The 4,434-nt window shown below is 41.1% G+C and overlaps 1 long non-coding RNA gene across 1 annotated transcript; it reads left to right on the top strand.

The window, feature by feature from the left end:
- Positions 1-2,082: 2,082 nt before the first annotated feature.
- Positions 2,083-3,138, top strand: LOC134643832 (uncharacterized). Its single transcript, XR_010096409.1, has 3 exons — positions 2,083-2,555; positions 2,629-2,838; positions 2,921-3,138. It is a non-coding gene; the product is annotated as an uncharacterized LOC134643832 (long non-coding RNA).
- The last annotated feature ends 1,296 nt before the right edge of the window (positions 3,139-4,434 follow it).

The following is a 4,434-nucleotide window of genomic DNA, read 5'->3' on the forward strand; positions in this document are numbered from 1 at the left end:
TGAACTACTGTTGCCTTTCTATCAGCTTGAAGCAGTGTGGCCAGTCTAGTCTCTCACCTCTAACATCAAGAAGGCATTTTCACCCACAGAACTGCTGCTCACTGGATATTTTCTTTTATTCAGAACATTCTCTGCAAACCTTAGAGGTGGTTGTGTTGGAAAATCCCACGAGATCAACAGATTCTGACCAGTCGGCCTGGCAAAGTCAAGCAATGTCCCATTCAGAGTCGCTTAAATCACCTGTCTTCCCCATTCTGATGCCTGGTTTGAACTGTAGCAGGTTGTCTTGACCAGAGATGGGCAGTAAGTTACTGTAATCCAATTACTTTTTTCAAGTAATAGGTAAAGTTAGGGGCAAAGTAAGAGATTACTATTGAAAAAAAGTAAATACTGTTACTTTCCCGTAAGCATGCCACGTTACTGCGTTACTAAACCGTGATTTTATTTGTGAAAGTGTCTCATGACAATGACGTACGAGCGTGTGACGTCCGTGGCAGCAGCAGACGTGTGTAGATTAACAATGGATAATAGGGAGTGTGGGAGAGAGAACGACCATGCAGCGTTTAAAGCGTGGAAGTACTGACATTACTTTGAGTTTGATTCCGTAAAAAGTGACAAAAACATTAGTGTCCTCTGTACACTCTGCATGGGAAGAAAACTTTCTACAGTGAAAAATTAAACTTCAAATCTGAGCAAGCACCGAGCACGGTGCCACGGGAATGTGAAATTCACAGAGAAATGCCTGGATCCCCCCACTGACATGACCGCTGCAGCACCGGCAAACCTCCACCCACCCCACTCCTGCTAAACAGGTGAAAATAGATTTAAGAGCGACAGGACTTAGTGCCGCTGATTTATTATTTATTTATTTTCTGCTGTGTTTTACTCACATCTATTTCAAAAAATGAAACACAAAACATTATTTTATTTTACATGCTGGATTTTGAGGAAAATAGGTTTAAATGTTAGACAAATTTCTTCAAGTCAAAGACTGTCGCATATAATTAAATTTTTGCTTAATGCAATGTGTATAAAGTTAAAAGATTCAAACTAATAAAACAAATTTTAAAAAGAGACTTTTGCATTTGATTCAATTTTATATGATGGATTATGCGGGAAAAAAATAGAATTGGGCTGAAAGGTCTATTGCTTTATTACTTATTCAGGTTGTGTATCATGTTTTAAAAAAGTATTTAAGTAATAAAGTAACTAATTACCTTTGAAAATAAGTAATCAGTAAAGTAAAGGGATTACTTTCTTGGAGAAGTAATCAGTAATTAGTAACCATAGCTGGACTGGCCATCGGGCATACCGGGCATTTGCCCGGTGGGCCGATGGTGATTTTTAATTTTTATGGGCCGATGTCTTTTTGTTTGTTGTTTGTTTTTTTTGTAACGGTATAAACAATGAAAGGTGGTGGATTGACCAGATGCTGGCCGATGTGTAAAAATAACTCAGTTGTTTGGTGGTGGCTATGGCGGAGCTTCGACAGATTCAGTAACATTAGCAAGTGGTGGAGGCCAGCAGGTGGATGAGGGAAAGGGGAGGAAGGAGGAGGAGAGATCCGAGGCGGCCGCCGGTCCAAGTGTCAGGTGAACTGAACTCCAGGTAAGAAGTTATGACCTGCAGTCTATCTGGGTCAGATATAAACCAAGTTTAGGTGTAGTTTATTTTAGTTGTGCTAACGTTTTAAAGTCAGTTACAATAATACTGCGTATTAGCTAGCATTACGGGGTGCTATGATGTTACTGATAGTGAACTTTAGTTTATTCAGAAGGTTAGTTAGTAGAGTTGCCAAAGGAATCGGACCATATTCAGAGAAATTGATTCCGTATTGTGGTGAAAATGAATGCAGTTTGTCCCGTACTTCAGCTACAATGGAAAAGACACAAAACTGGAGTTATTCTGTGTCTTTACGCTGTCAGCTGCCTCTTCTCCTCTCATTCTCTCCCCCTCCCTCTCCTGTTGCTACTTCAATCATGAAACTGATCGATGATCAGCTGATTGGGTTTTCTGACCAAGTCCCGTCTCTCTTGTTTATTTATCGCCCACTTTGCGCCAGAAAGAGGAAACCAGCGGGTGTTGAGCTAAACAACAGCAGCACGTTTAAGCTTGATCAGCTGTTGTTAGAATTTATTTAATGTTACTTTCTAGTATCAGCTGATGTTTGCTGGAGGGAACCATGAAGATGAAACAAGGGGATGTCCTTACTGAATCATCAGAGCTGAACAGGTGATGGAGAAACAGGTTTACCTTTTAGGTGACATGAATGAGGTGAAGGGACGTTATGAACTGTTTCTGAGAGACAAATAACACCAGGATCCTTTCTACGTAGCAGACAGCTGGTAACTGTGCAGGGGCGGGTCTAGCTGTCAGGATCTGGAGACTCGACTGGAAAGTTCTATCAGGCACCTGAGTTCCTTGGTCTCCACCCCTGGGCGGAGCCATCATCCCTGCTGCAGTCCTGCACACCTGAGACTGATTCGGGGCAATCAGGTTGAGGATTTAAGCACCCCTCAGACTCTCCTTCACTGCCAGTTCGTCAACGACCTCACGTTGGTATTCACTCTATGGCTTTTTACGCTCTTGCCACTTTTTCATTGTTAACCTTGGTTTCATGTGCTTCAGATCTCCTGGACCTCCTTTGTCATCACCCTCAACCTCAGCTCTCCTCGGATTATCTTCATATTCAGGAAGAATACAAGGACCCTCACCTGCCTGCCCTCCAGCCTCACTCACCACCTCGGACACAGCGGAACTCAGGTCTGCCAGCCTTTTCCACTATTCCCCTGGACTATCACCGCCTCTCCCTCAAAGTGAGGTTCATGCCGGTCACCAGTAAGCGCTATCAGTTATTTCCACCTCCACTAGGAAACCCTGCACCTGCCACCTTCTTAACCCTGTTCTCTTTTCTTCCCAGACGCAACCGCTCCATCCCCGTCGCAACCTGCTAAATCCCCGTTCACCCCCACTGACCCACGGCAACATAGTTAGCAACACCTTGTCACGAATTCACTTGTGGACTAAATAATAAACACTGTAAAACGTTTGAGCCGTCTCTGTTTGTGGTTTTCTGCAATTGAGTCCAATTTAGCTATCAGCCCGTGGCCAATGTGACACTAGCAAAGTTTTGCCAGAGAGCCAGGTAGGGCATTAACAGGGAAAGGGGGGCACAAAGAAGTACTTTTCTTTCTTATACTCATTTAAAATGTCTAGCTTTTACTAGATAATTATCTGAATCTTACAACCAATGTTTTCTTCTGATGTAAAATATATAGAAATCATCATTGTACATAGTAATTTTTTTTTCAGGGTCCCATCATAATTTCTTCAGAAGTAAGTGCTGTATATGATGCCAGTATTTTCCCACATTTTCTAGATACTGTACCAGTACTGTGTGTAAAATACCATCAACAAGTCAATTAAGTTTCATTCTTTCTCACCTTTCTTTCTGTCTCCTTTCACTTTTTAAAGGTTGCCATGTTAGAAAAAATATTTTGTGCTGTCATGCTGTTAATTGATGTGGTAAATAAATGTGTTGTAGATAGGTCAGGAGGTTAACTCGACAAAGCAGCCTTTGGTTTCCACTAAGTACTATTAAGACTAGCAGAATAGGGAGGATGCTGTAGGTTTAAGTTTATTAGATTGATACATATATACCAACAAGACAGTGTACATCACTGTCACAACAGTGTTTGTTTTCATTCAAAGGCTTTATGGTTTTTCCTATAATGCCTGGTGGGCCGGTCTCTCAAAATGCCCAGGCCGATTTTTTGTCCCAGTCCAACCCTGTTAGTAACTACTTACTATTTTCAAGTAACTTGACCAGCACTGGTCTTGACCATGTCTTCATGCCTAAATGCCTTTAGGGTTTACCAAGTGCTGAATAGATATATGCATTAATAAGCAGTTCAGCAGTTATACCTAATGAAATGACCAATAAGCATATAATAGTATAACTGTGTATAACAGTGATCTTTTTCTGTGCACACAAAAAAGGCTGATATGTTTTTACTTTTCCAAGTATCTCATAAGCACCACTCAGGAGCTCCTCTTATGCCTGGTGTTTTTCTTTTTTTTTAATACAATCTGGTGGAATTTAGTGGAAGCATAGTTTTGTATCTGCTCTGGAAATTGTCCACACAGCAGACACACAGTCAGAGGTAAGGAAACTAGATATCAACTGAATCGTAATGGCTGAAAGCTTAAAAAAATTTGATCTAAGGACTGAAGTTGAAATCACAGAGAAAAGCAGATGACATGTAAGCACTGAAGTCAACTGAAACATCAAAGATGTAACTGAAGATTTAGAGATAAAAGAAAGTGAAACAAACACACCTCTGTGATACAACAGTGGTGCTGACACTTGTGTTCCACAATCAGCTGCTTGTTATAAAAACAATGCAGAGAAAGCTTTCTGAAAGGTTTTGTCTG

The sequence above is a fragment of the Pelmatolapia mariae genome, linkage group LG15 (genome assembly GCF_036321145.2).
Source record: "Pelmatolapia mariae isolate MD_Pm_ZW linkage group LG15, Pm_UMD_F_2, whole genome shotgun sequence".
Taxonomy (NCBI): Eukaryota; Metazoa; Chordata; class Actinopteri; order Cichliformes; family Cichlidae; genus Pelmatolapia; species Pelmatolapia mariae.